The sequence below is a fragment of the Balaenoptera borealis genome (assembly GCF_965194805.1).
Source record: "Balaenoptera borealis genome assembly, chromosome: 3".
Taxonomy (NCBI): domain Eukaryota; kingdom Metazoa; phylum Chordata; class Mammalia; order Artiodactyla; family Balaenopteridae; genus Balaenoptera; species Balaenoptera borealis.
Window position 1 is genome coordinate 103,900,003 of NC_138866.1, and position 12,770 is coordinate 103,912,772.

General features: G+C 40.7%; 1 protein-coding gene and 1 long non-coding RNA gene across 5 annotated transcripts in view; one reads left to right on the forward strand and one right to left on the reverse strand.

Moving 5' to 3' along the window:
• The window catches only part of LOC309626870, a 604,516-nt gene that overhangs the window by 502,222 nt on the left and 89,524 nt on the right, over positions 1-12,770 (forward strand). The gene's annotated exons all lie outside the window — the stretch shown is intronic.
• The window catches only part of RAB27A (RAB27A, member RAS oncogene family), a 70,737-nt gene that overhangs the window by 27,646 nt on the left and 30,321 nt on the right, over positions 1-12,770 (reverse strand). The window lies entirely within an intron of this gene.

A 12,770-nucleotide genomic window follows, 5' to 3' on the forward strand; every position in this document is an offset into this window, starting at 1 on the left:
GTCCATTCTACCTCAAGCTTTGTGGCCATTACTCAAGTTTTTACAAATGGATGTTGGATTTAAAAGTGACCAGGTATGATATCATACAAGGTAGCCTAACAGGAAACATGTGACTTCTGAAGTCAAGCAGAGCTGGATTGGATTCCGTATCTCCCACATACTGGCTACTCAGATGTGTTTCAGTCTTGGATTTTCAGGTTTCCACTCCATGAAAAAGAAGATAATGTACACTACTTCACACCATTGTTCTAAGGATTGAATGAGATGCTCTTTGTGGAGTGCCCAGCAAAATGCTTGGCATATGCTGGGTACTCAGTAAATGTTGGCTCACTCTCTTCTCCCCATTCTGGACAGATCAGACAGGATCTGAAGACCTAGAACAATTTCTAAAATTGCCTCTGGGCAGCTCAAAACATGTATTTCTGGCACAAAAGATTGCTGACTGGCTAAGAGTAGTTTACCGAGTCAGCAAACATCACCTTCTTTCTTGGCTGGTTCAAACCATTTTCAATTAATTTTAAGTAGATATGTCAATTTCAAAAGAGTTATGACCAGCTTAAGAACAGGTTTAAATTGTATAAAACACTCTGATCCATACTAAAAAATTCATACTTGTTCAAAAGGATCTCAATGATTCATTCTGGTTCAGAGTGAAAGAGTTAAGTTCAAAGACATTCTACCTACAAAACCATTTCTGATTGATCTAAAGCCACTTTGGCTAAAACCACATGTATCGAAGGAAAATCATTTAGGTCTGGTTTTAAGAGCTCAAATTGCTTCACACTGGTTTTAGCTAGCTCAAATAAGCTCTGACCTGGACAAGCAGGTTCTGACTGGCTCACCTAAGGTTTGATTGGTTCAGAGCATATTTTACTGAATCAAGCTAGTGCTGACCAATTAAATCTATCTCCAACTGGGTCATAGTTGCTCTAATTTTATCAGACTGCTTGTAACTAGTTCAAGGTAAAAACTGGCTCAAAACAGTCCAAGTTGACTGATCAGATGTTCAAACAGTTCAAGACTAAAAATGTAAAATGATACTCAGAAGCACCAAAAGCAATGGTTTGGTGCTTTAAACTTACACCAAATCAACAAACTTAAAATTTTACTTAGAAGTATCCCAACTGTAGACAATCTGTGCTCAAATATTTATCTCCACCACAGTATAGTCCCTTTCTACACTTGAACAGCTTGTACGTGTTGGAGTACAGTAAACAGGTTGGGAGAAGGGATACTGGCAGAGGAGAATACGATAAACAACAGGGAAAGGTATGATGAGTGACACAGCCTTCCTTGGTTGAGAACTCACCTCCTGCCTTATCTCAAGGACCTGGCAGCAAAACACGGATCTGTGATCCAACAATAAAATAGAGATTTCAGCTGGGGGGAACCTTTAGCAAATTGGGATGCTATTTAGAGTTTGCCCTAAGTTGGTCACAATGACCAGGCTGGTCTGGGTTAACAGAGACCAGAATTCTAAAGAGTAAGGAAGCTGCTAGGAAATAAAAGTATTCAGGGAACAGGCAGATCTTCAAATTGTTGACAGAGATTTTTCAGGGTATTGGTGGTGACAGGTTCCTTATCTGAGCTTACAGTCAGTTAGTCAAAGCCTACAGTTAATGGAATCATTCCATCTTTCAGGAGAAAATAATTCTAGTCCATAGCAGACTACAATCCCAAACCCATCCTGCAGTCCTATATGTGGTTGTCTCACCACCGCTTACCACCACGAGGTAAAGACAACTAAATGTTAAGTTTCAGCTTCTGGTAGGTCTTCACGTAGAACCATCTTCATATTATTAAAAATTATTTTGGGTACTTCCCTGGCGGTCCAGTGGTTGAGACTTCGTCTTCCAATGCAGGGCGTGAGGGTTTGATCCCTGGTCAGAGAACTTAGATCCCACATGCCTCAGGGCCAAAAGACCAAAACATAAAACAGAAGCAATATTGTAAAAAATTCAATAAAGACTTTAAAAATGATCCACATTAAAAAGAAGAAAATCAGGGCTTCCCTGGTGGCACAGTGGTTAAGAATCCGCCTGCCAATGCAGGGGACACGGGTTCGAGCCCTGGCCCTGGAAGATCCCACATGCTGCGGAGCAACTAAGCCTGTGCACCACAACTACTGAGCCTCTGCTCTAGAGCCCACAAGCCACAACTACTGAAGCCCGCATGCCTAGAGCCTGTGCTCTTCAACAAGAGAAGCCACCGCAATGAGAAGCCTGCGCACCGCAACAAAGAGTAGCCCCCGTTCGCCGCAACCAGAGAAAGCCCGCGCACAGCAACGAAGACCCAACGCAGCCAAAAATAAAAATAAAAAATAAATAAATTTATTTTTTAAAAAAAGAAAAAAAAATTTTTTTAAAGAGTATAAACATTTTTTTAAAAATTTTTAATTAAAAATAATAAAAATTATTTTTGCTTTTTATTTTTGTTACTCAAGTCCTGAGTGGTGTTTCTGGAACCTGTTCTTCAGAAAAAAAAAAATACTCCACTCCCCAATTATGGAAATAACAAATTATTTTTATGTTGGCATTTTAGAGCAGACAGGGAAACAGTAAAAATACACAATGCAGAATTTGGGGCACCCAAACAACATTTTGTGCACACAATTTCCAGCAAGCACTTCAGCCTACTGATGCTTGGGAAGCTAGTTCATCAAGGCCTCCCAATTGCACTGCTCTTGCTAAAAATAAGTAAGATGCCCACATGTCAGGCACTTTACATGCATTAGTGTAACAGCCCTCATCACAGCCCTAAAGGCAGGTGATACATACATCACACACACTTCCTCCCTCGGAAGAATCTCGGTGCCAGTCTATCATGAATGCCACAATGAAAGGATGAGGAAGTGGGTCTTGGGCAGTCTCTCCACATATTAACATGGGCTCAATTCCAATGAATTGTTGAGAGACATAAAAAAAGCGGAAGTTAAGAGCAAGGACTCTAGAGTTGAATCACCTGGCTATGAATCCAGTCATGTCACTTTAGAAAATTTAATGTCTTTTGCCTCGGGATCCCCATCTTAACAATGGGAATGATAACCTATTTTATTAATACTATCATGTATCTGCTTTCTTAACTTCTTTAAAAGTGGGGTGCATCTTATATTTCACAGTCTTACAACCCATGACATCTTGCAATTGTTATTAAATAAGGTGGCACTGGAAATACAGTTGTGTGAAACCTTTCATTAGCAACTTCTAAGCAAAATCAAGAATGCAGCATCAACACATTTTAGATGCGATGGCGCACAACAGTAAACCTATCTCAGAGGGCTGTTGTGAGGATTGAGTATACATATAAAGTTTAGTTTAGAACAGTGCCTGGCACGCAGTAAGTCCTGTAATAAGTATTAACTGCATTTAGCATCGTCAAGCAGTCTAGCTCCGAAGGGTCAATACGAAGGCAATATTCTTTCTTAGAGATGAAGAAAGAACTGAATCCCTAATCGAAAAATAAGATTAAAAAAAAAAAAAGACTCTACGGAGATGTAATGGCCTATATGGGAAAAGAATCTTAAAAAAAAAAGAGTAGATATATGTATATGTATAACTGATTCACTTTGCTATACACCTGAAACTAATACGACATTGTAAATCAACTGTATTCCAATAAAAATGTAAAAAATAAAATAAAATAAAATGAATTTTATCAAAAAAAAGAATCTATGGAGAGCACTTGAACCTCAGGTCACTTCTTTAAACACTGTACCTCCTGGAGGAAGTAGCATCTAAATACCTCAAGGAAATGTCTTCTAAAAAGTCAAGAATGCCCTCAATTTGAAACAGGCAAAAGATTTTCTTATTCATCTCACATCTATCTCTCCTCCTTACACAAATATTTTTTCAAAGTGATCTACACCCTCACTCTCAACAGATTAACAACAGAAAGCAAGGAACACCTACTTCCTCAACATGTACCATGTGGTGATAATTGCCTGGTGAGAGAAAGTCAATGATCTTCTTCCTTATTTAAAAAATAAAATATATTTTAATTGCTTTTCAGGAAATAAGATAGAAGAAATTGATTTCAGTTAAGTGCAAAGGGGAAAGCTCTCTCTCTCTCTCTCTCTCTGTCTCTCTCTCTCTCTCTCACACACACACACACACACACACATACTATAGCCCAAATTCTCCATGAAACTTCCTATTAAATTCAGTCGTAGATTCCAGCCTTACGATCCCCAATCACTAGGCAGAATCATTCAAAATCTACTCCAGATAAGCCAGTTTTTAAAAGCCCAATTTTCCCTCTATCAACCACATTTAATACAGAGAGTAAAAAAGCAGGGAGGGATAATATTACCTGAACAACTACTATGTGTCACGAATGGTAGTAGACATGGATCTATTTTATCATCCTTAAGCGGAACTTAATGTCTGGGTAAGACATAAAGAGAACGTTGTTTTCTTACTGTGGTGGCCAGTAGGCTTGGGTTCAAATTCTGGACTCTTCTTGGTGTGACTTGGTCCAAGTTCTTCAAACTAAGTCTCCTCTCTTTCAACTACAAAGTGGAGATAACATTACTAACCTCACTGGGTTACTTTAAGGATGAAGTGACACAATCCACAGAAAGTTTTAGCGCATTGCTTGGTTTGTGTTAAGTGTTCAATAACTGAAACTTCTTTTTAGCAATACTATTACTAACGTATAGCCTCATCAAGTTCTTATTAGGCAAGGCATGTAATTTTATAACCTATTCTTAATGTAACCAGTACCTGAACCTTTAGAAAAAATAGAGAAAGAAAGTCAATTTAGGTGCAATCATTTATGAGGTCTCTATCACAAAAGCTACCGTGGCATTCCAATCTAACAATGAGTTTTAACTGGGTGATTTTTGGCAATTTCAGAGCCAGAGTGTTCATCATAAAAGCATTTTATAATGGGGAATTCCCTGGTGGCCCAGTGATTAAGTCTCCTCGTGCTTCCATTGCAGGGGGCCTGGGTTCGATCCCTGGTCGGGGAACTAAGATCTCACAAGCCGCGAGGAAAAACCAAAAAAAAAAAAAAAAAAAAAGCAGCATTTTATAATGTACCAAGATATGAGTAGGGGCAACTTGTGTTTACAGGATGAGCCCTGGCTACAACTGTCTTAGATCACTGCAATTGCTATACCCTGAAGTGAAATACATTCACTTTCACTGCAAAGGCAAGATGTGTACTGCCCAAGAGTGGGGCTCCCCATTTCCACAAAAGGAGATAGCCTCTGCCCTCTATGCATGAGACCTTCCTCTTCTCAATTTCTGATCTAGTGTGATAGGTTTCTGCCCTCCTGAATAGGTTGACATAGAATAGATGAAATTATAAACAAAGAGCTTATCTTGTTTGTGCAAAGATCTTAGGTAGAGAGAAGTAAGTAGAAATGTAATGGCTTTGAAGAATAGACAGAAATTGGAATCTGTTTCATAGTAATATAATAGATCCACCCTTAACACTGAGAAGAGAGGTACATAGCTAAAAATTGACAATCTAAATTTACATACAATTTGGCTTAATATTTATAAATGTGCCTGTTACACAGGAATATTCCATTTTCCCCAATTACACAAAGTGAAAAGACTAAATTATAGTATTCGATGATATTCCAACATAGCAAGTTATTCAGAGAAAAAATAAAATCATCTACAAACACTGTTGAATTAAATATACATTCCCAAATACTGCCAGGACATCCAAATATATCATTTGTAAAAGCATCCTTTGGCCATTTGCAATTCCTTATGAGTATTAAAGAGAAAGACGAGAATAAAGAAAAAATAAGCAGTCTCAATCCAGGAGTTGACCTACTATTTCTGAAATGTTAGCATCACCTCAGTAGGTGACTAACATAAGCCAGTAGTCAAATAATACAAGCAACTACACATTAAGAAAGAAGGGGGCACTGGAATGATTCTTGAAAGTAGAAATTGTTCTTCTAGAAGACCACTGTCAATGACTCAAATGAGATACTGGCTTTTTTGTTTTTTTAAGATATGGAGATCATCGATTCATTTATTCAAAAGACATTATTTGCTGCCCACGCCTCTTTTACAATCAGAATATAACTGTTTACAGAAATTTATGGAAAGTAAATACTGGGTGTTATTTACTTACAGTTTGTGACAAGTACATCTTATTTTATAGACACACGGTAATAGGAATAAAGGCGTACTACAGAATCTGTCCTTTGTAAAATATAGACAATACAGTGGCAATAGGAGTGGCTGTTTGGTTTGCTGAGTAATATCTCAAATAAGGTGAAAGTAGCCCCATAATGGCCACAACCACATGTCCCTGCAATGGAATGTCCCACCCATGGCTAAATGTGTTTCCTAATGACACCGTGAAGCAGGAAATTCTTGGAGAATTCTTGGAAGTCTCCAAGAATTCCACAGAAGTGCAAAACCTGTAAAGTCTACTCCCACTCAGTGGTTGCTTTTTGTGAGCACATAGAAAACAGTAAGACATAGGTGTTGGAGTCAGGGTCTCCTCAATTCAAACAGGGGACCACCACCTACCAGTGTAAAGTGAGTAGCAAAATGCATGATGGAGATCAATATATCGTAGCTGTTCTTATGACTACGAGAGATTAAGGTTTGAACACTGACCTTATGGCATCAAGACTGGTGCTTTTTCCACTATTCCTTAAGAGGGACACTGAACCTAATAAATCTCCTAAAGAATGGAGTAAAACTGTTTTCCGAAAATGGAAAAGGAGGAGTGACCTAAGCTACCTGGAAGGTAGCTGCAAGACCAACTGATTCATAGAGGGAATTCTGCTGTTAAGTTCTGAAGAGGTAGAAGTGAAGAGCCTTTGGCTGTGTCAGAGTGATGCCAAACTCCTGGGCCCAAGACTCAAAGGTGGAAATATTAGGAGTGACTGTGCTGCTACTGCGGCCAGGACTGGAAGGATTACAAATCAAGTAGCACTCAAAGGACTTGAAATTGAAAAGTGCACTTCCATGAATTGGGAGATTGTGATTGACATGTATACACTGATGTGTATAAAATGGATGACTAATAAGAACCTGCTGTATAAAAAAATAAAGTAAAATTCAATAAAAGGAAAAAAAAAAAGTGCATTTCCAAGGTTGCAAAACACAGAACACCTTTCCATTTATGACCTAGAAATGGAGTCAGGGATTCTTGCCAAGCCTGGTCCTCCCGGAATATGCGAGGGTTGTAAGACCTCCGACCAACACAACCTAGCTGCCCTCTTGCATCTCACCTGCCTCAAAGTTTTTCATGTGCTGCAACACAGGAAAGATGTTGATTTGTCAGAGGAAATGCATCAAGAAGAGAATCACTTCACTTTGTGATGCAGCAATGATGCTTCTTTCATTCCAAGAAAAATTTTAGGATGGAAAAACAATTGTGAATTAAAAGAATCAAGACCTGTTGAGGATGACTGTCCAAGTAATAAAAACAATTAGATTAATATCCCTGAGTTGGCAGTAGCTGGGGAGGAGAGGGATTCCTTTATCATTGCCTTTTTTAAAAACTAGAATGAGTGCTCTATATTTATTCACCCCGTAGAGACACTGTGTCCAGAATATACCACCACCCTGCCTTTCCAGACCCAATCATTTGCATACCAGGATATTATTTTCACTGTTGTTTTGTAAGGGTGACTTCTACAGTGTACTGTAACCATTTCCCTGACTTCTTAAACAAAGGGCATAGACCATACCTCAACTTTTCTGTGATGAGATACTGTAACTGTATACTTGCAGAAACTGTAAATGGTGAGGGCTCCTATCCCACACACCCTACTCTGAAGGCTAAGATGAAGCATCAGTTTGGCACACAGATACTTACAAAGGCCACTAAGATGCACCAGACAGGGCTTCACCTCTCCCTCGTCCTGCCTACACCACAGCCTCACCCGCGCTGACCACACCAGGGCACAGCTGTTCTCCACCCCCAGGGACATGCTTCTCAGGTGCAGTCTGGCTTATGAAAGCACACAGGATTCCATCTCTTCACAGCTAGTTTTCTTTCTTTTTTTTTTTTTTTTAATAAATTTATTTATTTGTTTGTTTTTATTTTTGGCTGTGTCGGGTCTTTGTTGCTGCACACGGGCTTTCTCTAGTTGCGGCAAGTGGGGGCTACTCTTCGTTGCGGTGCACGGGCTTCTCATTGTGGTGGCTTCTCTTGTTGTGGAGCACAGGCTCTAGGCACGCGGGCTTCAGTAGCTGTGGCACGAAGGCTCTAGAGCACAGGCTCAGTAGTTGTGGCGCACAGGCTTAGTTGCTCCACGGCACGTGGGATCTTCCCGGACCAGGGCTCGAACCCTTGTCCCTTGCATTGGCAGGCAGATTCTTAACCACTGCACCACCAGGGAAGCCCCATGCACAGCTGGTTTTCTTTCCCATAGTCTCCTATCCAGCCTACAGCACCCCCATGTTGGGTTCTAATAGTCCCACTTCTATCCATTACCCTGAGCCTCTCTACTCTTCCTTGTCCCTCATCTCCACGTACTCTTCCCAAACTCCAGTTTGTGTGTGCAAAAACTGACCTCACACCAACAACACCAGTCCATGAATACTGGTGCTTTCCTTGTAACAGTGAGCTGCTATATCAATTTCAAGGTACTGGACTCTCCTCCATAAGCTCATTTGCTACTCTGTCTTCAGGGACTTCTGCTTTTCCAATAAGGAAAATTTTCCCCCAGCTAAGTCTGGGAACAGAGCCATTTCAGAAACCCAAGTGCTTCTCCACTGTGCCAGTTTGGGGCTTACCATATACTGATGAAAAGGCAGCATACTGACACAAATTAATCATGAGTTTAAAAAACTAGTGTCTGAGGACTTCCCTGGTGGCGCAGTGGTTAGGAATCCACCTGCCAATGCAGGGGACACGGGTTTGAGCCCTGGTCTGGGAAGATCCCACATGCTGCGGAGCAACTAAGCCTGTGCACCACAACTACTGAGCCTGTGCTCTAGAGCCCACAAGCCACAACTACTGAAGCCCGCATGCCTAGAGCCTGTGCTCTTCAACAAGAGAAGCCACCGCAATGAGAAGCATGCGCACCGCAATGAAGAGTAGCCCCCGCTTGCTGCAACTAGAGAAAGCCCGTGTGCAGCAACGAAGACCCAACGCAGACAAAAATAAATAAAAAACAAATAAATTTATTTTAAAAAACTAGTGTCTGTAAATATTCTACCATGTGTTAACTTAGTTCTTTTAAAAACAGTAAAATAGGCTCAGAAAAATCAAACTGTTTCCTGATGTTTTAGCACCACAAAACAACAGTACTAGGATTCTTAGCCTCTCTCGTTTGGTGTCAATAAGCTCTAAACAGCCAGCTATAGGTCTTCCTGGTCCTCGATCAGGTCCACTCTCTCCATTTAATATACTTACAATACATGTTTAACTGCTCCCTAAATATCATATTCTTTAATAGCTGAATCAAAAGGAAAGAAGAGAAACTCACCTGTGGTGCAGGTCCAATCTGATATACTTCCTATTGATTCTTGCCCCGTTCCACCTATGCAGTAGGCAGTCTTAGCAGGGACTGTTTGCATTTCTATCAACAGCTGTTTATAGACTAGGGCGTGCCTTGGGTTTACTTATGCAAAAGAGGACTGAGGTACTTGTAGCCATCCAGCCTATTTCTAAATCAGCCTGTCAGATCACAGTTGGCTTTTTTGCGATTGTTGTTGTTTTTTCTAATTTTATTACCTTTGAATCAGTAAATGCTGCCTAATATCAAATTTGGGGGGATTTGTTAAGTTTTACGAATGTCCCCTGGTTGCGTAAAAAGGATCTGTATTCCCTGTTTGTTGTATGCAGAATTACGTATGTACTAGTTCAAGCTAGTTAGTTGTATTTTTCAATCTGATATATCCTTGTTTATGTTTTCCTACTTCACCTGTTAGGTTCCGAGAAAAATACTGGATCGTATTTATTTTTAGAAAATAAGCACAAGACAATGTCTTAAATGAGATGAATATAACACATCATAAAAGAATAAGGCACTGCAGTTCTTATTAGAGAGGCCTCAAGTCTGTGGAACTCTGGGACCCATTGAGGTTCTTTAGGAGTCTATAAACTTTTATTCAAATGTCCTTTTTCTCTTTATTGTTATTTTTTTTAACTGGAATAAAAACTTACAGTCAAATGAGTTATATACCACATTTAGAGACCTCCAAATTGTTCACTTACTGCCTGGCTAATTTATTTGCTTCTGCCTTTAGTGCATACATATTATTTGGAATTCTTATAAATGTGTCATTAATTGAGAAGGCTATAATTTGCACTAGGCTTTTGTCATTCTCTTTCCTTTTTAAAAAAAATTTGGAGTGGATTCACATGTCCACTCTTGTGAGAATATTTAAGGAAGCATATGTGAGCCACACTCAGTAAATGACAGCAAGGCTCAGGCACATCTGTTCAGCACACGTTGGCTTTTCTCCAGTTAGGACAGTCAATTGAGCAATAAGGAATGAACACAGTATGCTGCATCCTAACATTTTATTATAGAGCACTGCAGAGATGATTTTATGTTTGGGGAGCTTCTTATCTGACTTAGAGCTACGCCAAGCTTGGGTTACTTCTTGTTCGTAGCAGATCAATGTTTTCACAGCCAGCTGAATACTCTTGCATAGCGTCTCAGAAAAGCTACATAATGTCACTGCAGCAAATCTTTCGCTCCCTCAGAAAGCTGCTCTGGTCCAGCTGGTTGCAAACTTTCTTTAGCAATATTCTTCAAATGAAATCTTACCTGGCACTTTAACATATAAAACAGGTGAAAGTAGAACCACTCTGGTAAAGGAAGTGAAGGTAAGATCCCACCTCCAAGGCCTGTGGACCCAACAAAGTCCTAACAAGTGCTCCATTGTACACATGTGGAAAATCAATGTGGAAAGCTCGACCTCAAATGGCTCTGAATCATCTCGTTTACCTTCAACTTTGTACCCAACACTTCCTGTCTGCCTGAACACCTCAAACTGACACCTCATTACAAGGTATGCTACACTTTTTTATTCAGCATCTCCTAAAAATGCCATCTCTCAAATCTTGTCCCCTTACCACAACCTTAGGACTCTTCTTATCTGGGATTGAAAATCTGGAATGTATTGGGTGACCCTGGTAAGAATTCCAAGAAGGGCTACCTGGAGCTTCACAGAATAAGTCTGTAGGAAAGGACAATGATCATTGGGTCAACCAAAGGGAAAGAAGAGCTCTGGATCTAAGGGTGAACAGTCCAGGGAAAAATCTAGACCAAACTGGCTAGAAGTGAAGCAAGGGGCAGCATCCCCCTTGGGGCAGAAAACCAGTGTCCTTGAAAAAGGGAACCACTGGGAGGATGTTTATAACCAGCTACACTGGTGATCTTTTCCCAAAGGGCATTGTAAAACATAGCCATGTCAGTCTCAATGGACTCAACAACCTATGCTTGGGCGGAACCCTCAAAAGTCAAGATATGCTTTGAAGACCACAATGAAATGTTGATATAGCAAACTTAAAATAACTGAGAATATATTATTTTGTGCTACGTCAGAAGCCACTTTGTACTAAAGTACAGCACAGGATAACACAAAGCAGCGTAAATTTAAAAAAAATACTGATGGGAGAAAAACTTAAAATTCTCTCCACTAACTTGACTTTTTTCTATAAATTCAAAAGAAATTGCTAGTATTGTATTTTCTCCACAGAACCCCTTGTTCCAGCTAATGGCTATGCATGAGGAATGCTTCATATGAAAGGACTGCTACTGGGACTTCCCTGGTGGCACAGTGGTTAAGAATCCGCCTGCCAATGCAGGGGGACACCGGTTCGAGCCCTGGTCCAGGAAGGTCCCATGTGCCGCAGAGCAACTAAGCCCTTGCACCACAACTACTGAGCCTGCGCTCTAGAGCCCGCAAGCCACAACTACTGAGCCCACGTGCTGCAACTACTGAAGCCCACGCGCCTAGAGCCCGTGCTCCACGACAGTAGAAGCCACCGCAATGAGAAACCTGCGCATCACAATGAAGAGTAGCCCCCGCTCACCGCAACTGGAGAAAGCCCACACACAGCAACAAAGACCCAACGCAGCCAATAAATAAATAAATAAATTTAATTTAAAAAAAAAAAAGGACTGCTACTTAGAACCATTAGAAAGTTCCAGGGAAGGAGGAAAGGGCATGGGGAAGATGGGAGCAGAGCAATCCCTAGTGTTCCCTACCAGAGCAGGCAACCTCATATGAAGATGGCATAGAACCAACTTCAGGCCAGAAGGGGGAGATACAAATGGAGGTCCCAGACAGGTGGACAAAGTCACATCAAAGTCAAACACCAAAAAAGTAAGGAGCAGATCAAAAAGGGGAGAGATGGTTTGTGGATTTGAGGAATTCAGGAGGACAGCTAGCCATACAGACTGGGAAGACCACTTGCTCATCAGAGCCAGTAGGAACAACACCTAGAAAAAGACCCAGGTAGTTGTTACTTTATCAAAAGCCAGAGAGATTCTTCCCTTCTAAGTCAGGGCAATTTATTCCATCTACTTGCTCTCCCCTGCTTAACCCATCCAATTTCAAAGGCTCCCTAATCAACCCAAACAGGTTCGTTCACTAAGTGTCCTCCTGCTGCCCTGGGCAAATGGAAAAGTCAAGCATCCAGGTTAGAACTTGGTTCCCAAAGCCATACCTGTCTTTGTCATCAGCCAAGCCTGGGATAAGGACACCTATGGGAACCAAGCTCCTATTTTCTTTTTTTTTTTTTGGATGGGTAAGAAGTGGATTTATTTAGAGAGAAGCACACTCCACAGACAGAGTGTGGGTGGACCATCTCAGAAGGGGAGA